General features: G+C 45.9%; 6 non-coding genes and 2 pseudogenes across 6 annotated transcripts; all 8 read right to left on the bottom strand.

The window, feature by feature from the left end:
* Positions 1 to 549: 549 nt before the first annotated feature.
* On the bottom strand, positions 550 to 740 carry LOC130299510 (U2 spliceosomal RNA). Its single transcript, XR_008850625.1, has one exon. It is a non-coding gene; the product is annotated as a U2 spliceosomal RNA (small nuclear RNA).
* Positions 741 to 2,824: 2,084 nt separating this feature from the next.
* LOC130299514 (U2 spliceosomal RNA) lies at positions 2,825 to 3,010 on the bottom strand. The gene has a single exon (XR_008850629.1). It is a non-coding gene; the product is annotated as a U2 spliceosomal RNA (small nuclear RNA).
* A 5,389-nt stretch (positions 3,011 to 8,399) lies between these two features.
* LOC130299463 (U2 spliceosomal RNA) lies at positions 8,400 to 8,617 on the bottom strand (annotated as a pseudogene).
* Positions 8,618 to 10,714: 2,097 nt separating this feature from the next.
* On the bottom strand, positions 10,715 to 10,905 carry LOC130299508 (U2 spliceosomal RNA). The gene has a single exon (XR_008850623.1). It is a non-coding gene; the product is annotated as a U2 spliceosomal RNA (small nuclear RNA).
* Positions 10,906 to 12,997: 2,092 nt separating this feature from the next.
* Positions 12,998 to 13,183, bottom strand: LOC130299513 (U2 spliceosomal RNA). Its single transcript, XR_008850628.1, has one exon. It is a non-coding gene; the product is annotated as a U2 spliceosomal RNA (small nuclear RNA).
* Positions 13,184 to 18,572: 5,389 nt separating this feature from the next.
* LOC130299462 (U2 spliceosomal RNA) lies at positions 18,573 to 18,790 on the bottom strand (annotated as a pseudogene).
* A 2,096-nt stretch (positions 18,791 to 20,886) lies between these two features.
* LOC130299507 (U2 spliceosomal RNA) lies at positions 20,887 to 21,077 on the bottom strand. The gene has a single exon (XR_008850622.1). It is a non-coding gene; the product is annotated as a U2 spliceosomal RNA (small nuclear RNA).
* Positions 21,078 to 23,169: 2,092 nt separating this feature from the next.
* LOC130299506 (U2 spliceosomal RNA) lies at positions 23,170 to 23,360 on the bottom strand. The gene has a single exon (XR_008850621.1). It is a non-coding gene; the product is annotated as a U2 spliceosomal RNA (small nuclear RNA).
* Between the last annotated feature and the right edge of the window lie 1,705 nt (positions 23,361 to 25,065).

The following is a 25,065-nucleotide window of genomic DNA, read 5'->3' as shown; positions in this document are numbered from 1 at the left end:
CTTTGCAATACCACAGAAGCAATGCATGGTCAATGTACAGCAATGACACACCTGTGTGAACAGCCAGGAGACCCCCCCCCCCCATGTTATGTTACATAGTTACATAGTTAGTACGGTCGAAAAAAGACATATGTCCATCAAGTTCAACCAGGGAATTAAGGGGTAGGGGTGTGGCGCGATATTGGGGAAGGGATGAGATTTTATATTTCTTCATAAGCATTAATCTTATTTTGTCAATTAGGAACATTCAGCACCCACCCGCTATCAAGGCAGCTGCCTATCATGTCATGCCCTACCTGCACAGGTGTGCTGGCTACTCAAATGATCCAATTAAGGAGGCCATTTAGTCAGCAGCAGCAGAAGTCCTGTGCCTGGACGCTCCAACAGGGGCCAGACACAAGCAGAAGCAGAAGCAGCAGAAGCAGCAGAAGCAGCACCACCTCTTGTTTTTTGGCTGCAGCAGCAGCAAGGCCCACAGGGCTGGCTAGCTGGCTAGCCAGCAAGCAGGTAGCAATGAAAGTAGGAATCTTTCTTTTTAACCCTGTAAGGGGGTGGTGCACTGTACCCGAAGATACTGCCATATCGGGTCAATGCATAGGGCGACGGAAGCAAGCTTCGAAATCGGCCCCCGTTCTCAAAAATCCATTTAATATATGGTCCCCAGATAGGGGACGTATCAGATATTAAACTGATAAGAACAGATACTACACTTGATCTTAGCCAAAAGGCCGAGAAGCGATAACCGTGAAAGGGGCGGGCCCAACAAGGTCCCCTTCATGGGCACTATCACTGCTTGCTGTCAGGGAGGCTGCCAGACAATTTTCCATGCACACTCTGGGCTGGGGGGCAGTCAACCACCAGTACACACAGCAGAACCTAAACCCATACCATTATTGCTAAGCAGCAAGACAGGGGCCCATTGCACTCCCACGGGGCCTTTTTAAATGCAATCCATAACCCGGATTTGCCAGGAACCCTTCTTACTCCTCCTACTTGCATGTGACACTGGGCTTAGGATCTGCATAGGAAACACACACACAAGCACACACCTACCTTTGTTGCCTGCAGATGCCTCCTTGGCTGTCCCCAAACGGTATCAAACCAACACCCACGGGAAGCTGTAAGCATAGAGGACATGCCTGCACCCCATTGGACTTACCTGTGTGGGTTAAATCCGGGTTATTTGACAACCTATGGCGGTGATGGTTCTGCTCAGGCAGAGCAGTGCTGATGCTCCTCATAAAGCTGTCGCTGCTGTGAAGGTTCTAGGTGACATCACAAATCCCTATGGTTACATACACAACAAAGCTGGGTTGTTGTTGTTTACACTCTGCAAGGCCTGTGGAAGTGAGTGACATCATAGCACTGTAGTTCTGAGGGTTCAAGATGGATGCAACAATCTCCTGTTGCTTCTATGAAGGCCGTAATAGACGACATCACCAAACAGCTCCATAGTCACATACACAGCAAAGGAGAGATGTTGTTTACACCTAGTGATGTCAGTGGTATTGAGTGACATCACAGCACAGTGCTAAGGCTCCTGGGCCTGGACACAGCAGCGGCTGCAATATCTCAACGGAGAATACGTTTATATCTATGTGTGTGTGTGCGCATATATATATATATATATATATATATATATATATATATATATTTCTCCGCCGAAATCACTTTTAAACCCATTTCCACCTTTTTTTCCCTTCTCTTCCTCTTACTTTTTTTTCACGTTTTTTTACGTTTTTCTCCTTTTCGCCTCTTTTCTGGGCGTATTATTCTTCTTTTTCTTCTTTTTTTTCGTCTAATGCATACCCCATCAGTGCAGCAATGCTTATTCAATACCGCCAGCAGATGGAGACACTGGGGGATAATTTTCTAAGGATTTATACTGATTTTTCCTGTCTGAATTTGTCGCACAGAAAGTTGCAGGCCAAATATGTGTGACATTTCTGCGACTTTAGCTTCTAGAGCATTTTTACAACATTATACATAGGTGCTGAATACATAAAAAGCGACTGTTCAGCGACAGACAAGTCGCATCGGCTGAAAGTAGGCCAGAATGTCAGTCCATGTTGGAGCAGGTTTAGATACAGTCTAAAGCATAGATCTCAAAGTCTGTGCACAGAATTTAGCAAGGGCCTCGCACCTTCTGATGCATCAGGTAGGTGCACAATAGCATAGCCTAACCCTCTGTACTTTGGTCTATATTGATGCGGGACATAGACAGCCAGCTGATGACCAATCCATTAGTGCAATGGATGGCTGGAAGCATTTGTCTTTGCCTTTGCAATACCACAGAAGCAATGCATGGTCAATGTACAGCAATGACACACCTGTGTGAACAGCCAGGAGACCCCCCCCCCCATGTTATGTTACATAGTTACATAGTTAGTACGGTCGAAAAAAGACATATGTCCATCAAGTTCAACCAGGGAATTAAGGGGTAGGGGTGTGGCGCGATATTGGGGAAGGGATGAGATTTTATATTTCTTCATAAGCATTAATCTTATTTTGTCAATTAGGAACATTCAGCACCCACCCGCTATCAAGGCAGCTGCCTATCATGTCATGCCCTACCTGCACAGGTGTGCTGGCTACTCAAATGATCCAATTAAGGAGGCCATTTAGTCAGCAGCAGCAGAAGTCCTGTGCCTGGACGCTCCAACAGGGGCCAGACACAAGCAGAAGCAGAAGCAGCAGAAGCAGCAGCAGCACCACCTTTTGTTTTTTGGCTGCAGCAGCAGCAAGGCCCACAGGGCTGGCTAGCTGGCTAGCCAGCAAGCAGGTAGCAATGAAAGTAGGAATCTTTCTTTTTAACCCTGTAAGGGGGTGGTGCACTGTACCCGAAGATACTGCCATATCGGGTCAATGCATAGGGCGACGGAAGCAAGCTTCGAAATCGGCCCCCGTTCTCAAAAATCCATTTAATATATGGTCCCCAGATAGGGGACGTATCAGATATTAAACTGATAAGAACAGATAAGGTTTCAACAAAATTTTATTGAATAAATAAGAAACCATACAAAATTTAAAATGCAAAATAATAAAAGGTTCACAAAAGTTTTAAAATACAAATAATAAAACCAGTAATAAAAGGAGAAAAAATAAAAATGGCAGGATAAAACATTATACAAATGTCATAAAAACTGATTATATTGTTATTTCGTTCCATAGAGGCAGACACCACATGGATGCTGCCTCGCTGGCCCCCAACTGTTTCTTGTCTCTTAGGTAATAGATGTACATCTCACTCAGGGCCAGCTTTATACAGTTTTTAACATCAATAAAATCATGTTTAAAAAGTAAGATGTTCCTAACTTTCCAGATGGCATTTTTAAAACAATTAATAATCATCCAGCAGATCATCTGCTGTTTAAAATTGGGGCAGTTAAAAAGACCGTAAAAGACACATTCGTGATTAAAATCTTTTAGGCCGCAGGCCCACTTCAAAAGTGGGCCTACCTTCCTCCAAAGCTCCCGTGCAAAAGGGCAGTTCCAAAATATGTGCAGCACCGTTTCGTCCACTCCGCAGCCATCTCTCGGGCACTTGGCTCTCGCCACCAGTCCTCGCCTGTGCTGGAACTCACGAGTAGGGAGGCACTGGTGGACGATTGCCCAGGCAAGATCCCTGTGTACATTCGCCAGAAACTTCCCGTACACGTTCCGCCATACCTTTTTGGATCTTGCCTGTGTGAAATTGGACACTGCCAGGGTAACCTCACTCCGCCTGAGGACCTTTGATACCTTTCTCTGGTCCCCCAGTATGTCAGGCTCCAAATCTTGGAGACCTAGGAGCCTGACTGTCTTTTCCAACACCACATAATGTTTTGGGGGACACAGAAGCACCGGAGCGTTCAGAGGGATGCGCAACCATCTTTTAAAAACCATGCCCGCAGCGTACCTTAAAAAGCAGCTAAAAATGCCATCGGATTTAATAATTTTAAAACAGAAACAGAAATACTTTATGTAAAAGAAAGTAAAAAGGTTAGGAACATCTTTCCCGCCATTATCTTTACTTTTGTACATAAAATCACGCTTTAATTTCTCCATTTTTGAACCCCATAAAAAAGTAAAAACAATTCTAGTTACTTTTTTAATGTATAAAATAGATGGAGGAAATACCATGGCAATGTATAGCATAATAGGGAGTAAAACCATCTTTATTATTAAAATCTTCCCCTCCATGGTAAGGTTTCTAAGATTCCACATTAAAATCTTCTTCTCCATCTTAGCTATAGCTGAATCCCAGTTAGGGCTCCCATCATTGACCTGGTTAAAAACAATACCTAAAACTTTAATTTGATCCTGTTGCATTGTGACTCCTGGGGTGATGGATGAATCCCAGGAGCCAATATAAAAACAGTCACATTTATCTGTGTTTAGCTTAAAACCAGAGACCTCGCAGAAATAGCTGGTGTTCCTCAATGCCCCCCTCATGGATGGAGAGTCCGGGCACAGTATGGTGACATCATCCATGTACCCCAACACCTTTAGATGGGTCCCTCCTCCACCAGGTATCGGTACGCCTCTTACTACCCGGTCTTTTCTGAGGAGGGCCATCAGTGGTTCGATTGCGCAAATAAAAAGGAGTGGGGACAGGGGGCAGCCCTGTTTGACACCTGATAAAAGAGGAACACCGCTGGTTAAAAAGCCATTAACAGAGACTTGACTAAAACAGGATCGGTATAAAAGCATGATTCGGCTTAAAATCGTTTCAGGCACTGCCATCTTTTTAAGAACTAAAAACAGGTATTCATGGGAGACCCTATCAAAGGCTTTTTCAAAGTCTAAGGATAAAATTGCTACAGTTTGATTTCTATCCTTAAAATACCATAAAACATCTCTTAAAATATTTAGGGATTCAGCTATAGACCTTCCAGGTACCCCACAAACCTGATTTGGGTGAATTAATTTATGAATAAAAGGTTTAAAACGGACAGCTAATAACTTGGCTAAAACTTTATAATCGACATTTAAAAGTGTGATGGGGCGCCAATTTTTTAGCATATCCTTTTCACCCTTTTTAAAAAGTAATGATACAATCCCCCTCCTCCAGGAAGGGGGAAGTTCATTAACAATAAAAGTTTCTTTATACAATAAAACCATATCATCCTTTAAAATATCCCAAAAAGCTAAATAAAATTCGATGGGTAAACCATCTTCCCCAGGGGCCTTCCCACTAGAAAAACTTTTAAAAACAAATAAAAGTTCATCTAAGTTAAGATCACGGGATAAAACCTCCTGGTCTAAAACATCTAGCTTAAAATCAAGGGAATTAAGAACATGTTCTAAAAAGGATGGATTAAGATCTTTCTTATTAAAAAGAAGCTGGTAGAAGTTAAAAACTGCATCTAACATGCCTTTTGGAGTGGATTCACCCTCAAGGTTTTGGATGATATCCCTCCTATTCATCACTTTTTTAAAAAAGAAACGGGAACATTTCTCGCCCTCCTCCAGGTGCTGCACATGTGAGTTAAAAATGATTTGTTTCCCTTTCTTTTCTATGGCATGTTTTATTTCAGTTTTAAGGTTTAAAATATCATTTTCTACATCCATACCAGCTTCTTTCAATTTAAAAAGTACATTTAAACGCATGTTAAGAACATAAAACCACTGTTTTTCCATTTTTGCCTTCTTCTTACCTGCTTTGATAAAAAAAAATCTGATTTTAGATTTGGTGCCCTCCCACCAGTGCAGCATAGGCTCGTGGGGTTTTCTTTGTGATTGCCAGCATTGGTAGGTCCGCACAAACTCCTCTTTTATCTCAGGGTCCTCTAGGAGTGTGGTGTTTAATCTCCAGAGGCCCCTTTTTGCTTTTTGCTCCCCCTCTAGCTCCAGGCCCACCAAGAGGAGCTTATGATCAGAGAAGATATTCTGCTCGAGCGTGCATTTCAGGGGTTTAAAAGCTCTAGAGGAAAAAATAAAATCGATTCTGGAGCTCACTCTTCCATTGGACCATGTGGCGCCCGGGTCCTCCGGCAAGAGATCCTTCCAGCAATCTTTCAAATTAAAATCATCAATAAAATTTTTAAGCAGGTAAGAAGTGCGGTCTTTACGATTAATATCCCCACCCTGCCGGTGTTCCCCATCACGTATGCAGTTAAAATCACCTCCCACCAGCAGGGGGGAAGACCCAACACAAAACAGTGGTAAAATTTCAAATAGTTCTGCCCGCTCCTGTTTATCAGGAGGGGCATACACATTTAAAACACGAATTAAAAGTCCATTAAAATATAGATGAATTAAAAGAGCTCTGCCAGGCACAATCTCAGTTACTGTATGAATAGAAAAGGACTGGCCTCGGCAGAGCAGCCCAACACCCACAGAACGACAGTCATTTGCACCGGACCATATGGATGGGCCCAGCTTCCAGTCTTCTTTTAAGTCTTTATAGTCCATTTTACTAGGGATTCCACATTCTTGTAGCAGGCAAAGGTCAAAGTCACATGTCTCTAGATAAGAAAATAAAGCAGCCCTGCGATCAGGGCTCTTTAAGGACCTCACATTGAGTGAGGCAATTTTTACAGGGATAGGCATAGTTTATGGAGAGTCCGTGCTTGGAGAATCAAAGTCAATAATAAGCTGCGTACCGTCATCCCCCGCCTGCGGGGTCATCAGCTCCTTGATGTTCTGAGGGTCGGAGCTTGAGATCGATGATGCCCCGACCCTGAGCTCGCTCTCGTCCGAACTACGGCACGCCGCTTTCCTTTGAATGTCTTCCTCTTCTTCTTCTCTTTGTCTTTTAAATGTCACACTGCTGTCCATATCCTCTGTGTTGCTCTCACTCGATGTAATCTCTGGCCCCCGGCTGATGGATCTGCGTCTTCTTTCATCATTTGACGACTGGAACTGCTGCACAGGGGCCTGTGAGGCCTCTTTTCCGGAACCTTTGCCGCTACCTTGGGAAGTTTTCATCGCTTGTTCCCCAGCAAGCGTTGCTGAGGACTGTTGCTCCAACTTCCCCATCGATCGACGATGGCCAGTTTTACCCACCGGGTCCACTGCTGGCGGGGCAGCAAACCCTGGTTTGGCGCCACTTGTCTTCTTGGCCCTGTCCTGTATAGGCGGAGTAACAGGACCGGGCTCAGACCTGGCCACCTGGCTCCCCTTCCGGCGGGCTTTCACCGGGGCCTCTTCGTCCGGAGCAGGGCGACCCTGGGCCAAGCCAGTACCTGGCTTATGCTGCAATTTTGGGTCCACTTTTGCCCCCACCGAGGCCCGTCGGCTGCCACCCGCCACAGGTGAGCCCCCTTCAGAAGTTTCGGCGGGCTCTTGAGCCAGGTAGGAAGTCGATCGACGTCTTTCAATTTCCCGGGCAGTAAACTCGATCACCCGCCCGGGCTTCGTGGAATCCCCATGGCCTCCCCCTAGCACTACCACCGGTGGGCCCCCCGATGGAGCACCAGAGGTCTTGGGCCTGGACCCATCAGTACCTGCCATCTGGGGTTTGGGCATCTTAAAAAAGGACGTCTTTTGTCCTGTCCCCTCTTTGGGTGGGCCCAGCCTTGACCCACCCATCGTAGTTTTTGCTTTATGGGGACAGGAATTAAAATCGTGATTTTCCTCTCCGCAGAGGTTGCACCTTATCGTATGGCTACATCTTGAGGCTATGTGACCTTCTTGGCCACACCTATTGCAGCGAATCACACGCTCCGCGCCGCAGGTCTCCTGGGTGTGGCCAAACCTCAAGCAATTTCGGCAATACATAGGCATTTGAGGATAGAACAGGAAGCCCCGAACTCTCCCGATGGCAAAATTTGGGGGCGGATGGCAAAGACCCCCAATACCACCGGGATCCTTACGGAGCTTGACCCAGAACTTCCTCTTGCCGTTCCAGAACCGCACGGAGTTCAAGATTTTGTTTGCGAATCGCACCTCTTCGCAGTATCGCCGAAGAAAAGTGGCTATATCCTCCGTGGTCACATGAGGGCTGTGCATAGCCACCACCAACGGTATACGTTCCTCACCATAGAGGAACTGGAACGAAAGACCGTCGAGTCGATCGTCCCTCTGGTCCGCACCAGACAAGGTTGCATAGATGTTATCGCAACACGCCGTGGCCGTGAAGGTGACGGTATACAGGCCACGGCTTTCCTGGTCATTTAGACACAGGATGTCCTCCCTATTGAGGCGGAAGTAGTCAAGAAGAATCACCTCCGCAATGAAGCGGAGGTTCTTCAACTGACGATGGCTCTCCGACACCTCTATGCGGATGGTATTTCGCATCGACATTTCCCCAGAGGGGAAAGCCCAGGAGAACGGCATCTTCCACACCCAGGGACTAAGCCCCTTCCCCAATAGCAGCAGGGGCTCGGAATCCCACTATAAAAGCGGAACCCTTACCCAAGGCAGAGGTCGGGGGTACCCTAGGTGCTTCCGAAGCTACAGGTAACGCTCAACGTACCGAAAATGCCTTCTGAGACACAAGGTCCCAGAGACAGGGGGATCGCAACCCGTTGTCCGTGGACTAAGCCCGCTCCCCAATAGCAGCAAGGGGGTGAAGTCCCTCCGTAAGGAGAGACAATCCCCCAAGGCCGAGAAGCGGGGTACCACAGACACCTTCCGACCAGACCAAATGCAGATACTACACTTGATCTTAGCCAAAAGGCCGAGAAGCGATAACCGTGAAAGGGGCGGGCCCAACAAGGTCCCCTTCATGGGCACTATCACTGCTTGCTGTCAGGGAGGCTGCCAGACAATTTTCCATGCACACTCTGGGCTGGGGGGCAGTCAACCACCAGTACACACAGCAGAACCTAAACCCATACCATTATTGCTAAGCAGCAAGACAGGGGCCCATTGCACTCCCACGGGGCCTTTTTAAATGCAATCCATAACCCGGATTTGCCAGGAACCCTTCTTACTCCTCCTACTTGCATGTGACACTGGGCTTAGGATCTGCATAGGAAACACACACACAAGCACACACCTACCTTTGTTGCCTGCAGATGCCTCCTTGGCTGTCCCCAAACGGTATCAAACCAACACCCACGGGAAGCTGTAAGCATAGAGGACATGCCTGCACCCCATTGGACTTACCTGTGTGGGTTAAATCCGGGTTATTTGACAACCTATGGCGGTGATGGTTCTGCTCAGGCAGAGCAGTGCTGATGCTCCTCATAAAGCTGTCGCTGCTGTGAAGGTTCTAGGTGACATCACAAATCCCTATGGTTACATACACAACAAAGCTGGGTTGTTGTTGTTTACACTCTGCAAGGCCTGTGGAAGTGAGTGACATCATAGCACTGTAGTTCTGAGGGTTCAAGATGGATGCAACAATCTCCTGTTGCTTCTATGAAGGCCGTAATAGACGACATCACCAAACAGCTCCATAGTCACATACACAGCAAAGGAGAGATGTTGTTTACACCTAGTGATGTCAGTGGTATTGAGTGACATCACAGCACAGTGCTAAGGCTCCTGGGCCTGGACACAGCAGCGGCTGCAATATCTCAACGGAGAATACGTTTATATCTATGTGTGTGTGTGCGCATATATATATATATATATATATATATATATATATATATATATATATATATTTCTCCGCCGAAATCACTTTTAAACCCATTTCCACCTTTTTTTCCCTTCTCTTCCTCTTACTTTTTTTTCACGTTTTTTTACGTTTTTCTCCTTTTCGCCTCTTTTCTGGGCGTATTATTCTTCTTTTTCTTCTTTTTTTTCGTCTAATGCATACCCCATCAGTGCAGCAATGCTTATTCAATACCGCCAGCAGATGGAGACACTGGGGGATAATTTTCTAAGGATTTATACTGATTTTTCCTGTCTGAATTTGTCGCACAGAAAGTTGCAGGCCAAATATGTGTGACATTTCTGCGACTTTAGCTTCTAGAGCATTTTTACAACATTATACATAGGTGCTGAATACATAAAAAGCGACTGTTCAGCGACAGACAAGTCGCATCGGCTGAAAGTAGGCCAGAATGTCAGTCCATGTTGGAGCAGGTTTAGATACAGTCTAAAGCATAGATCTCAAAGTCTGTGCACAGAATTTAGCAAGGGCCTCGCACCTTCTGATGCATCAGGTAGGTGCACAATAGCATAGCCTAACCCTCTGTACTTTGGTCTATATTGATGCGGGACATAGACAGCCAGCTGATGACCAATCCATTAGTGCAATGGATGGCTGGAAGCATTTGTCTTTGCCTTTGCAATACCACAGAAGCAATGCATGGTCAATGTACAGCAATGACACACCTGTGTGAACAGCCAGGAGACCCCCCCCCCCCCATGTTATGTTACATAGTTACATAGTTAGTACGGTCGAAAAAAGACATATGTCCATCAAGTTCAACCAGGGAATTAAGGGGTAGGGGTGTGGCGCGATATTGGGGAAGGGATGAGATTTTATATTTCTTCATAAGCATTAATCTTATTTTGTCAATTAGGAACATTCAGCACCCACCCGCTATCAAGGCAGCTGCCTATCATGTCATGCCCTACCTGCACAGGTGTGCTGGCTACTCAAATGATCCAATTAAGGAGGCCATTTAGTCAGCAGCAGCAGAAGTCCTGTGCCTGGACGCTCCAACAGGGGCCAGACACAAGCAGAAGCAGAAGCAGCAGAAGCAGCAGAAGCAGCACCACCTCTTGTTTTTTGGCTGCAGCAGCAGCAAGGCCCACAGGGCTGGCTAGCTGGCTAGCCAGCAAGCAGGTAGCAATGAAAGTAGGAATCTTTCTTTTTAACCCTGTAAGGGGGTGGTGCACTGTACCCGAAGATACTGCCATATCGGGTCAATGCATAGGGCGACGGAAGCAAGCTTCGAAATCGGCCCCCGTTCTCAAAAATCCATTTAATATATGGTCCCCAGATAGGGGACGTATCAGATATTAAACTGATAAGAACAGATACTACACTTGATCTTAGCCAAAAGGCCGAGAAGCGATAACCGTGAAAGGGGCGGGCCCAACAAGGTCCCCTTCATGGGCACTATCACTGCTTGCTGTCAGGGAGGCTGCCAGACAATTTTCCATGCACACTCTGGGCTGGGGGGCAGTCAACCACCAGTACACACAGCAGAACCTAAACCCATACCATTATTGCTAAGCAGCAAGACAGGGGCCCATTGCACTCCCACGGGGCCTTTTTAAATGCAATCCATAACCCGGATTTGCCAGGAACCCTTCTTACTCCTCCTACTTGCATGTGACACTGGGCTTAGGATCTGCATAGGAAACACACACACAAGCACACACCTACCTTTGTTGCCTGCAGATGCCTCCTTGGCTGTCCCCAAACGGTATCAAACCAACACCCACGGGAAGCTGTAAGCATAGAGGACATGCCTGCACCCCATTGGACTTACCTGTGTGGGTTAAATCCGGGTTATTTGACAACCTATGGCGGTGATGGTTCTGCTCAGGCAGAGCAGTGCTGATGCTCCTCATAAAGCTGTCGCTGCTGTGAAGGTTCTAGGTGACATCACAAATCCCTATGGTTACATACACAACAAAGCTGGGTTGTTGTTGTTTACACTCTGCAAGGCCTGTGGAAGTGAGTGACATCATAGCACTGTAGTTCTGAGGGTTCAAGATGGATGCAACAATCTCCTGTTGCTTCTATGAAGGCCGTAATAGACGACATCACCAAACAGCTCCATAGTCACATACACAGCAAAGGAGAGATGTTGTTTACACCTAGTGATGTCAGTGGTATTGAGTGACATCACAGCACAGTGCTAAGGCTCCTGGGCCTGGACACAGCAGCGGCTGCAATATCTCAACGGAGAATACGTTTATATCTATGTGTGTGTGTGCGCATATATATATATATATATATATATATATATATATATATATATATATATATTTCTCCGCCGAAATCACTTTTAAACCCATTTCCACCTTTTTTTCCCTTCTCTTCCTCTTACTTTTTTTTCACGTTTTTTTACGTTTTTCTCCTTTTCGCCTCTTTTCTGGGCGTATTATTCTTCTTTTTCTTCTTTTTTTTCGTCTAATGCATACCCCATCAGTGCAGCAATGCTTATTCAATACCGCCAGCAGATGGAGACACTGGGGGATAATTTTCTAAGGATTTATACTGATTTTTCCTGTCTGAATTTGTCGCACAGAAAGTTGCAGGCCAAATATGTGTGACATTTCTGCGACTTTAGCTTCTAGAGCATTTTTACAACATTATACATAGGTGCTGAATACATAAAAAGCGACTGTTCAGCGACAGACAAGTCGCATCGGCTGAAAGTAGGCCAGAATGTCAGTCCATGTTGGAGCAGGTTTAGATACAGTCTAAAGCATAGATCTCAAAGTCTGTGCACAGAATTTAGCAAGGGCCTCGCACCTTCTGATGCATCAGGTAGGTGCACAATAGCATAGCCTAACCCTCTGTACTTTGGTCTATATTGATGCGGGACATAGACAGCCAGCTGATGACCAATCCATTAGTGCAATGGATGGCTGGAAGCATTTGTCTTTGCCTTTGCAATACCACAGAAGCAATGCATGGTCAATGTACAGCAATGACACACCTGTGTGAACAGCCAGGAGACCCCCCCCCCCATGTTATGTTACATAGTTACATAGTTAGTACGGTCGAAAAAAGACATATGTCCATCAAGTTCAACCAGGGAATTAAGGGGTAGGGGTGTGGCGCGATATTGGGGAAGGGATGAGATTTTATATTTCTTCATAAGCATTAATCTTATTTTGTCAATTAGGAACATTCAGCACCCACCCGCTATCAAGGCAGCTGCCTATCATGTCATGCCCTACCTGCACAGGTGTGCTGGCTACTCAAATGATCCAATTAAGGAGGCCATTTAGTCAGCAGCAGCAGAAGTCCTGTGCCTGGACGCTCCAACAGGGGCCAGACACAAGCAGAAGCAGAAGCAGCAGAAGCAGCAGCAGCACCACCTTTTGTTTTTTGGCTGCAGCAGCAGCAAGGCCCACAGGGCTGGCTAGCTGGCTAGCCAGCAAGCAGGTAGCAATGAAAGTAGGAATCTTTCTTTTTAACCCTGTAAGGGGGTGGTGCACTGTACCCGAAGATACTGCCATATCGGGTCAATGCATAGGGCGACGGAAGCAAGCTTCGAAATCGGCCCCCGTTCTCAAAAATCCATTTAATATATGGTCCCCAGATAGGGGACGTATCAGATATTAAACTGATAAGAACAGATAAGGTTTCAACAAAATTTTATTGAATAAATAAGAAACCATACAAAATTTAAAATGCAAAATAATAAAAGGTTCACAAAAGTTTTAAAATACAAATAATAAAACCAGTAATAAAAGGAGAAAAAATAAAAATGGCAGGATAAAACATTATACAAATGTCATAAAAACTGATTATATTGTTATTTCGTTCCATAGAGGCAGACACCACATGGATGCTGCCTCGCTGGCCCCCAACTGTTTCTTGTCTCTTAGGTAATAGATGTACATCTCACTCAGGGCCAGCTTTATACAGTTTTTAACATCAATAAAATCATGTTTAAAAAGTAAGATGTTCCTAACTTTCCAGATGGCATTTTTAAAACAATTAATAATCATCCAGCAGATCATCTGCTGTTTAAAATTGGGGCAGTTAAAAAGACCGTAAAAGACACATTCGTGATTAAAATCTTTTAGGCCGCAGGCCCACTTCAAAAGTGGGCCTACCTTCCTCCAAAGCTCCCGTGCAAAAGGGCAGTTCCAAAATATGTGCAGCACCGTTTCGTCCACTCCGCAGCCATCTCTCGGGCACTTGGCTCTCGCCACCAGTCCTCGCCTGTGCTGGAACTCACGAGTAGGGAGGCACTGGTGGACGATTGCCCAGGCAAGATCCCTGTGTACATTCGCCAGAAACTTCCCGTACACGTTCCGCCATACCTTTTTGGATCTTGCCTGTGTGAAATTGGACACTGCCAGGGTAACCTCACTCCGCCTGAGGACCTTTGATACCTTTCTCTGGTCCCCCAGTATGTCAGGCTCCAAATCTTGGAGACCTAGGAGCCTGACTGTCTTTTCCAACACCACATAATGTTTTGGGGGACACAGAAGCACCGGAGCGTTCAGAGGGATGCGCAACCATCTTTTAAAAACCATGCCCGCAGCGTACCTTAAAAAGCAGCTAAAAATGCCATCGGATTTAATAATTTTAAAACAGAAACAGAAATACTTTATGTAAAAGAAAGTAAAAAGGTTAGGAACATCTTTCCCGCCATTATCTTTACTTTTGTACATAAAATCACGCTTTAATTTCTCCATTTTTGAACCCCATAAAAAAGTAAAAACAATTCTAGTTACTTTTTTAATGTATAAAATAGATGGAGGAAATACCATGGCAATGTATAGCATAATAGGGAGTAAAACCATCTTTATTATTAAAATCTTCCCCTCCATGGTAAGGTTTCTAAGATTCCACATTAAAATCTTCTTCTCCATCTTAGCTATAGCTGAATCCCAGTTAGGGCTCCCATCATTGACCTGGTTAAAAACAATACCTAAAACTTTAATTTGATCCTGTTGCATTGTGACTCCTGGGGTGATGGATGAATCCCAGGAGCCAATATAAAAACAGTCACATTTATCTGTGTTTAGCTTAAAACCAGAGACCTCGCAGAAATAGCTGGTGTTCCTCAATGCCCCCCTCATGGATGGAGAGTCCGGGCACAGTATGGTGACATCATCCATGTACCCCAACACCTTTAGATGGGTCCCTCCTCCACCAGGTATCGGTACGCCTCTTACTACCCGGTCTTTTCTGAGGAGGGCCATCAGTGGTTCGATTGCGCAAATAAAAAGGAGTGGGGACAGGGGGCAGCCCTGTTTGACACCTGATAAAAGAGGAACACCGCTGGTTAAAAAGCCATTAACAGAGACTTGACTAAAACAGGATCGGTATAAAAGCATGATTCGGCTTAAAATCGTTTCAGGCACTGCCATCTTTTTAAGAACTAAAAACAGGTATTCATGGGAGACCCTATCAAAGGCTTTTTCAAAGTCTAAGGATAAAATTGCTACAGTTTGATTTCTATCCTTAAAATACCATAAAACATCTCTTAAAATATTTAGGGATTCAGCTATAGACCTTCCAGGTACCCCACAAACCTGATTTGGGTGAATTAATTTATGAATAAAAGGTTTAAAACGGACAGCTAATAACTTGGCTAAAACTTTATAATCGACATTTAAAAGTGTGATGGGGCGCCAATTTTTTAGCATATCCTTTTCACCCTTTTTAAAAAGTAATGATACAATCCCCCTCCTCCAGGAAGGGGGAAGTTCATTAACAATAAAAGTTTCTTTATACAATAAAACCATATCATCCTTTAAAATATCCCAAAAAGCTAAATAAAATTCGATGGGTAAACCATCTTCCCCAGGGGCCTTCCCACTAGAAAAACTTTTAAAAACAAATAAAAGTTCATCTAAGTTAAGATCACGGGATAAAACCTCCTGGTCTAAAACATCTAGCTTAAAATCAAGGGAATTAAGAACATGTTCTAAAAAGGATGGATTAAGATCTTTCTTATTAAAAAGAAGCTGGTAGAAGTTAAAAACTGCATCTAACATGCCTTTTGGAGTGGATTCACCCTCAAGGTTTTGGATGATATCCCTCCTATTCATCACTTTTTTAAAAAAGAAACGGGAACATTTCTCGCCCTCCTCCAGGTGCTGCACATGTGAGTTAAAAATGATTTGTTTCCCTTTCTTTTCTATGGCATGTTTTATTTCAGTTTTAAGGTTTAAAATATCATTTTCTACATCCATACCAGCTTCTTTCAATTTAAAAAGTACATTTAAACGCATGTTAAGAACATAAAACCACTGTTTTTCCATTTTTGCCTTCTTCTTACCTGCTTTGATAAAAAAAAATCTGATTTTAGATTTGGTGCCCTCCCACCAGTGCAGCATAGGCTCGTGGGGTTTTCTTTGTGATTGCCAGCATTGGTAGGTCCGCACAAACTCCTCTTTTATCTCAGGGTCCTCTAGGAGTGTGGTGTTTAATCTCCAGAGGCCCCTTTTTGCTTTTTGCTCCCCCTCTAGCTCCAGGCCCACCAAGAGGAGCTTATGATCAGAGAAGATATTCTGCTCGAGCGTGCATTTCAGGGGTTTAAAAGCTCTAGAGGAAAAAATAAAATCGATTCTGGAGCTCACTCTTCCATTGGACCATGTGGCGCCCGGGTCCTCCGGCAAGAGATCCTTCCAGCAATCTTTCAAATTAAAATCATCAATAAAATTTTTAAGCAGGTAAGAAGTGCGGTCTTTACGATTAATATCCCCACCCTGCCGGTGTTCCCCATCACGTATGCAGTTAAAATCACCTCCCACCAGCAGGGGGGAAGACCCAACACAAAACAGTGGTAAAATTTCAAATAGTTCTGCCCGCTCCTGTTTATCAGGAGGGGCATACACATTTAAAACACGAATTAAAAGTCCATTAAAATATAGATGAATTAAAAGAGCTCTGCCAGGCACAATCTCAGTTACTGTATGAATAGAAAAGGACTGGCCTCGGCAGAGCAGCCCAACACCCACAGAACGACAGTCATTTGCACCGGACCATATGGATGGGCCCAGCTTCCAGTCTTCTTTTAAGTCTTTATAGTCCATTTTACTAGGGATTCCACATTCTTGTAGCAGGCAAAGGTCAAAGTCACATGTCTCTAGATAAGAAAATAAAGCAGCCCTGCGATCAGGGCTCTTTAAGGACCTCACATTGAGTGAGGCAATTTTTACAGGGATAGGCATAGTTTATGGAGAGTCCGTGCTTGGAGAATCAAAGTCAATAATAAGCTGCGTACCGTCATCCCCCGCCTGCGGGGTCATCAGCTCCTTGATGTTCTGAGGGTCGGAGCTTGAGATCGATGATGCCCCGACCCTGAGCTCGCTCTCGTCCGAACTACGGCACGCCGCTTTCCTTTGAATGTCTTCCTCTTCTTCTTCTCTTTGTCTTTTAAATGTCACACTGCTGTCCATATCCTCTGTGTTGCTCTCACTCGATGTAATCTCTGGCCCCCGGCTGATGGATCTGCGTCTTCTTTCATCATTTGACGACTGGAACTGCTGCACAGGGGCCTGTGAGGCCTCTTTTCCGGAACCTTTGCCGCTACCTTGGGAAGTTTTCATCGCTTGTTCCCCAGCAAGCGTTGCTGAGGACTGTTGCTCCAACTTCCCCATCGATCGACGATGGCCAGTTTTACCCACCGGGTCCACTGCTGGCGGGGCAGCAAACCCTGGTTTGGCGCCACTTGTCTTCTTGGCCCTGTCCTGTATAGGCGGAGTAACAGGACCGGGCTCAGACCTGGCCACCTGGCTCCCCTTCCGGCGGGCTTTCACCGGGGCCTCTTCGTCCGGAGCAGGGCGACCCTGGGCCAAGCCAGTACCTGGCTTATGCTGCAATTTTGGGTCCACTTTTGCCCCCACCGAGGCCCGTCGGCTGCCACCCGCCACAGGTGAGCCCCCTTCAGAAGTTTCGGCGGGCTCTTGAGCCAGGTAGGAAGTCGATCGACGTCTTTCAATTTCCCGGGCAGTAAACTCGATCACCCGCCCGGGCTTCGTGGAATCCCCATGGCCTCCCCCTAGCACTACCACCGGTGGGCCCCCCGATGGAGCACCAGAGGTCTTGGGCCTGGACCCATCAGTACCTGCCATCTGGGGTTTGGGCATCTTAAAAAAGGACGTCTTTTGTCCTGTCCCCTCTTTGGGTGGGCCCAGCCTTGACCCACCCATCGTAGTTTTTGCTTTATGGGGACAGGAATTAAAATCGTGATTTTCCTCTCCGCAGAGGTTGCACCTTATCGTATGGCTACATCTTGAGGCTATGTGACCTTCTTGGCCACACCTATTGCAGCGAATCACACGCTCCGCGCCGCAGGTCTCCTGGGTGTGGCCAAACCTCAAGCAATTTCGGCAATACATAGGCATTTGAGGATAGAACAGGAAGCCCCGAACTCTCCCGATGGCAAAATTTGGGGGCGGATGGCAAAGACCCCCAATACCACCGGGATCCTTACGGAGCTTGACCCAGAACTTCCTCTTGCCGTTCCAGAACCGCACGGAGTTCAAGATTTTGTTTGCGAATCGCACCTCTTCGCAGTATCGCCGAAGAAAAGTGGCTATATCCTCCGTGGTCACATGAGGGCTGTGCATAGCCACCACCAACGGTATACGTTCCTCACCATAGAGGAACTGGAACGAAAGACCGTCGAGTCGATCGTCCCTCTGGTCCGCACCAGACAAGGTTGCATAGATGTTATCGCAACACGCCGTGGCCGTGAAGGTGACGGTATACAGGCCACGGCTTTCCTGGTCATTTAGACACAGGATGTCCTCCCTATTGAGGCGGAAGTAGTCAAGAAGAATCACCTCCGCAATGAAGCGGAGGTTCTTCAACTGACGATGGCTCTCCGACACCTCTATGCGGATGGTATTTCGCATCGACATTTCCCCAGAGGGGAAAGCCCAGGAGAACGGCATCTTCCACACCCAGGGACTAAGCCCCTTCCCCAATAGCAGCAGGGGCTCGGAATCCCACTATAAAAGCGGAACCCTTACCCAAGGCAGAGGTCGGGGGTACCCTAGGTGCTTCCGAAGCTACAGGTAACGCTCAACGTACCGAAAATGCCTTCTGAGACACAAGGTCCCAGAGACAGGGGGATCGCAACCCGTTGTCCGTGGACTAAGCCCGCTCCCCAATAGCAGCAAGGGGGTGAAGTCCCTCCGTAAGGAGAGACAATCCCCCAAGGCCGAGAAGCGGGGTACCACAGACACCTTCCGACCAGACCAAATGCAGATACTACACTTGATCTTAGCCAAAAGGCCGAGAAGCGATAACCGTGAAAGGGGCGGGCCCAACAAGGTCCCCTTCATGGGCACTATCACTGCTTGCTGTCAGGGAGGCTGCCAGACAATTTTCCATGCACACTCTGGGCTGGGGGGCAGTCAACCACCAGTACACACAGCAGAACCTAAACCCATACCATTATTGCTAAGCAGCAAGACAGGGGCCCATTGCACTCCCACGGGGCCTTTTTAAATGCAATCCATAACCCGGATTTGCCAGGAACCCTTCTTACTCCTCCTACTTGCATGTGACACTGGGCTTAGGATCTGCATAGGAAACACACACACAAGCACACACCTACCTTTGTTGCCTGCAGATGCCTCCTTGGCTGTCCCCAAACGGTATCAAACCAACACCCACGGGAAGCTGTAAGCATAGAGGACATGCCTGCACCCCATTGGACTTACCTGTGTGGGTTAAATCCGGGTTATTTGACAACCTATGGCGGTGATGGTTCTGCTCAGGCAGAGCAGTGCTGATGCTCCTCATAAAGCTGTCGCTGCTGTGAAGGTTCTAGGTGACATCACAAATCCCTATGGTTACATACACAACAAAGCTGGGTTGTTGTTGTTTACACTCTGCAAGGCCTGTGGAAGTGAGTGACATCATAGCACTGTAGTTCTGAGGGTTCAAGATGGATGCAACAATCTCCTGTTGCTTCTATGAAGGCCGTAATAGACGACATCACCAAACAGCTCCATAGTCACATACACAGCAAAGGAGAGATGTTGTTTACACCTAGTGATGTCAGTGGTATTGAGTGACATCACAGCACAGTGCTAAGGCTCCTGGGCCTGGACACAGCAGCGGCTGCAATATCTCAACGGAGAATACGTTTATATCTATGTGTGTGTGTGCGCATATATATATATATATATATATATATATATATATATATATATATATATATTTCTCCGCCGAAATCACTTTTAAACCCATTTCCACCTTTTTTTCCCTTCTCTTCCTCTTACTTTTTTTTCACGTTTTTTTACGTTTTTCTCCTTTTCGCCTCTTTTCTGGGCGTATTATTCTTCTTTTTCTTCTTTTTTTTCGTCTAATGCATACCCCATCAGTGCAGCAATGCTTATTCAATACCGCCAGCAGATGGAGACACTGGGGGATAATTTTCTAAGGATTTATACTGATTTTTCCTGTCTGAATTTGTCGCACAGAAAGTTGCAGGCCAAATATGTGTGACATTTCTGCGACTTTAGCTTCTAGAGCATTTTTACAACATTATACATAGGTGCTGAATACATAAAAAGCGACTGTTCAGCGACAGACAAGTCGCATCGGCTGAAAGTAGGCCAGAATGTCAGTCCATGTTGGAGCAGGTTTAGATACAGTCTAAAGCATAGATCTCAAAGTCTGTGCACAGAATTTAGCAAGGGCCTCGCACCTTCTGATGCATCAGGTAGGTGCACAATAGCATAGCCTAACCCTCTGTACTTTGGTCTATATTGATGCGGGACATAGACAGCCAGCTGATGACCAATCCATTAGTGCAATGGATGGCTGGAAGCATTTGTCTTTGCCTTTGCAATACCACAGAAGCAATGCATGGTCAATGTACAGCAATGACACACCTGTGTGAACAGCCAGGAGACCCCCCCCCCCCATGTTATGTTACATAGTTACATAGTTAGTACGGTCGAAAAAAGACATATGTCCATCAAGTTCAACCAGGGAATTAAGGGGTAGGGGTGTGGCGCGATATTGGGGAAGGGATGAGATTTTATATTTCTTCATAAGCATTAATCTTATTTTGTCAATTAGGAACATTCAGCACCCACCCGCTATCAAGGCAGCTGCCTATCATGTCATGCCCTACCTGCACAGGTGTGCTGGCTACTCAAATGATCCAATTAAGGAGGCCATTTAGTCAGCAGCAGCAGAAGTCCTGTGCCTGGACGCTCCAACAGGGGCCAGACACAAGCAGAAGCAGAAGCAGCAGAAGCAGCAGAAGCAGCACCACCTCTTGTTTTTTGGCTGCAGCAGCAGCAAGGCCCACAGGGCTGGCTAGCTGGCTAGCCAGCAAGCAGGTAGCAATGAAAGTAGGAATCTTTCTTTTTAACCCTGTAAGGGGGTGGTGCACTGTACCCGAAGATACTGCCATATCGGGTCAATGCATAGGGCGACGGAAGCAAGCTTCGAAATCGGCCCCCGTTCTCAAAAATCCATTTAATATATGGTCCCCAGATAGGGGACGTATCAGATATTAAACTGATAAGAACAGATACTACACTTGATCTTAGCCAAAAGGCCGAGAAGCGATAACCGTGAAAGGGGCGGGCCCAACAAGGTCCCCTTCATGGGCACTATCACTGCTTGCTGTCAGGGAGGCTGCCAGACAATTTTCCATGCACACTCTGGGCTGGGGGGCAGTCAACCACCAGTACACACAGCAGAACCTAAACCCATACCATTATTGCTAAGCAGCAAGACAGGGGCCCATTGCACTCCCACGGGGCCTTTTTAAATGCAATCCATAACCCGGATTTGCCAGGAACCCTTCTTACTCCTCCTACTTGCATGTGACACTGGGCTTAGGATCTGCATAGGAAACACACACACAAGCACACACCTACCTTTGTTGCCTGCAGATGCCTCCTTGGCTGTCCCCAAACGGTATCAAACCAACACCCACGGGAAGCTGTAAGCATAGAGGACATGCCTGCACCCCATTGGACTTACCTGTGTGGGTTAAATCCGGGTTATTTGACAACCTATGGCGGTGATGGTTCTGCTCAGGCAGAGCAGTGCTGATGCTCCTCATAAAGCTGTCGCTGCTGTGAAGGTTCTAGGTGACATCACAAATCCCTATGGTTACATACACAACAAAGCTGGGTTGTTGTTGTTTACACTCTGCAAGGCCTGTGGAAGTGAGTGACATCATAGCACTGTAGTTCTGAGGGTTCAAGATGGATGCAACAATCTCCTGTTGCTTCTATGAAGGCCGTAATAGACGACATCACCAAACAGCTCCATAGTCACATACACAGCAAAGGAGAGATGTTGTTTACACCTAGTGATGTCAGTGGTATTGAGTGACATCACAGCACAGTGCTAAGGCTCCTGGGCCTGGACACAGCAGCGGCTGCAATATCTCAACGGAGAATACGTTTATATCTATGTGTGTGTGTGCGCATATATATATATATATATATATATATATATATATATATATATATATATATTTCTCCGCCGAAATCACTTTTAAACCCATTTCCACCTTTTTTTCCCTTCTCTTCCTCTTACTTTTTTTTCACGTTTTTTTACGTTTTTCTCCTTTTCGCCTCTTTTCTGGGCGTATTATTCTTCTTTTTCTTCTTTTTTTTCGTCTAATGCATACCCCATCAGTGCAGCAATGCTTATTCAATACCGCCAGCAGATGGAGACACTGGGGGATAATTTTCTAAGGATTTATACTGATTTTTCCTGTCTGAATTTGTCGCACAGAAAGTTGCAGGCCAAATATGTGTGACATTTCTGCGACTTTAGCTTCTAGAGCATTTTTACAACATTATACATAGGTGCTGAATACATAAAAAGCGACTGTTCAGCGACAGACAAGTCGCATCGGCTGAAAGTAGGCCAGAATGTCAGTCCATGTTGGAGCAGGTTTAGATACAGTCTAAAGCATAGATCTCAAAGTCTGTGCACAGAATTTAGCAAGGGCCTCGCACCTTCTGATGCATCAGGTAGGTGCACAATAGCATAGCCTAACCCTCTGTACTTTGGTCTATATTGATGCGGGACATAGACAGCCAGCTGATGACCAATCCATTAGTGCAATGGATGGCTGGAAGCATTTGTCTTTGCCTTTGCAATACCACAGAAGCAATGCATGGTCAATGTACAGCAATGACACACCTGTGTGAACAGCCAGGAGACCCCCCCCCCCATGTTATGTTACATAGTTACATAGTTAGTACGGTCGAAAAAAGACATATGTCCATCAAGTTCAACCAGGGAATTAAGGGGTAGGGGTGTGGCGCGATATTGGGGAAGGGATGAGATTTTATATTTCTTCATAAGCATTAATCTTATTTTGTCAATTAGGAACATTCAGCACCCACCCGCTATCAAGGCAGCTGCCTATCATGTCATGCCCTACCTGCACAGGTGTGCTGGCTACTCAAATGATCCAATTAAGGAGGCCATTTAGTCAGCAGCAGCAGAAGTCCTGTGCCTGGACGCTCCAACAGGGGCCAGACACAAGCAGAAGCAGAAGCAGCAGAAGCAGCAGCAGCACCACCTTTTGTTTTTTGGCTGCAGCAGCAGCAAGGCCCACAGGGCTGGCTAGCTGGCTAGCCAGCAAGCAGGTAGCAATGAAAGTAGGAATCTTTCTTTTTAACCCTGTAAGGGGGTGGTGCACTGTACCCGAAGATACTGCCATATCGGGTCAATGCATAGGGCGACGGAAGCAAGCTTCGAAATCGGCCCCCGTTCTCAAAAATCCATTTAATATATGGTCCCCAGATAGGGGACGTATCAGATATTAAACTGATAAGAACAGATACTACACTTGATCTTAGCCAAAAGGCCGAGAAGCGATAACCGTGAAAGGGGCGGGCCCAACAAGGTCCCCTTCATGGGCACTATCACTGCTTGCTGTCAGGGAGGCTGCCAGACAATTTTCCATGCACACTCTGGGCTGGGGGGCAGTCAACCACCAGTACACACAGCAGAACCTAAACCCATACCATTATTGCTAAGCAGCAAGACAGGGGCCCATTGCACTCCCACGGGGCCTTTTTAAATGCAATCCATAACCCGGATTTGCCAGGAACCCTTCTTACTCCTCCTACTTGCATGTGACACTGGGCTTAGGATCTGCATAGGAAACACACACACAAGCACACACCTACCTTTGTTGCCTGCAGATGCCTCCTTGGCTGTCCCCAAACGGTATCAAACCAACACCCACGGGAAGCTGTAAGCATAGAGGACATGCCTGCACCCCATTGGACTTACCTGTGTGGGTTAAATCCGGGTTATTTGACAACCTATGGCGGTGATGGTTCTGCTCAGGCAGAGCAGTGCTGATGCTCCTCATAAAGCTGTCGCTGCTGTGAAGGTTCTAGGTGACATCACAAATCCCTATGGTTACATACACAACAAAGCTGGGTTGTTGTTGTTTACACTCTGCAAGGCCTGTGGAAGTGAGTGACATCATAGCACTGTAGTTCTGAGGGTTCAAGATGGATGCAACAATCTCCTGTTGCTTCTATGAAGGCCGTAATAGACGACATCACCAAACAGCTCCATAGTCACATACACAGCAAAGGAGAGATGTTGTTTACACCTAGTGATGTCAGTGGTATTGAGTGACATCACAGCACAGTGCTAAGGCTCCTGGGCCTGGACACAGCAGCGGCTGCAATATCTCAACGGAGAATACGTTTATATCTATGTGTGTGTGTGCGCATATATATATATATATATATATATATATATATATATATATATATATATTTCTCCGCCGAAATCACTTTTAAACCCATTTCCACCTTTTTTTCCCTTCTCTTCCTCTTACTTTTTTTTCACGTTTTTTTACGTTTTTCTCCTTTTCGCCTCTTTTCTGGGCGTATTATTCTTCTTTTTCTTCTTTTTTTTCGTCTAATGCATACCCCATCAGTGCAGCAATGCTTATTCAATACCGCCAGCAGATGGAGACACTGGGGGATAATTTTCTAAGGATTTATACTGATTTTTCCTGTCTGAATTTGTCGCACAGAAAGTTGCAGGCCAAATATGTGTGACATTTCTGCGACTTTAGCTTCTAGAGCATTTTTACAACATTATACATAGGTGCTGAATACATAAAAAGCGACTGTTCAGCGACAGACAAGTCGCATCGGCTGAAAGTAGGCCAGAATGTCAGTCCATGTTGGAGCAGGTTTAGATACAGTCTAAAGCATAGATCTCAAAGTCTGTGCACAGAATTTAGCAAGGGCCTCGCACCTTCTGATGCATCAGGTAGGTGCACAATAGCATAGCCTAACCCTCTGTACTTTGGTCTATATTGATGCGGGACATAGACAGCCAGCTGATGACCAATCCATTAGTGCAATGGATGGCTGGAAGCATTTGTCTTTGCCTTTGCAATACCACAGAAGCAATGCATGGTCAATGTACAGCAATGACACACCTGTGTGAACAGCCAGGAGACCCCCCCCCCCATGTTATGTTACATAGTTACATAGTTAGTACGGTCGAAAAAAGACATATGTCCATCAAGTTCAACCAGGGAATTAAGG

This window comes from Hyla sarda, unplaced genomic scaffold (assembly GCF_029499605.1).
Source record: "Hyla sarda isolate aHylSar1 unplaced genomic scaffold, aHylSar1.hap1 scaffold_1055, whole genome shotgun sequence".
Lineage (NCBI taxonomy): Eukaryota > Metazoa > Chordata > Amphibia > Anura > Hylidae > Hyla > Hyla sarda.
The sequence above is the reverse complement of the archived record's forward strand: the minus strand, read 5'-3'. Positions and strand labels throughout refer to the sequence as shown.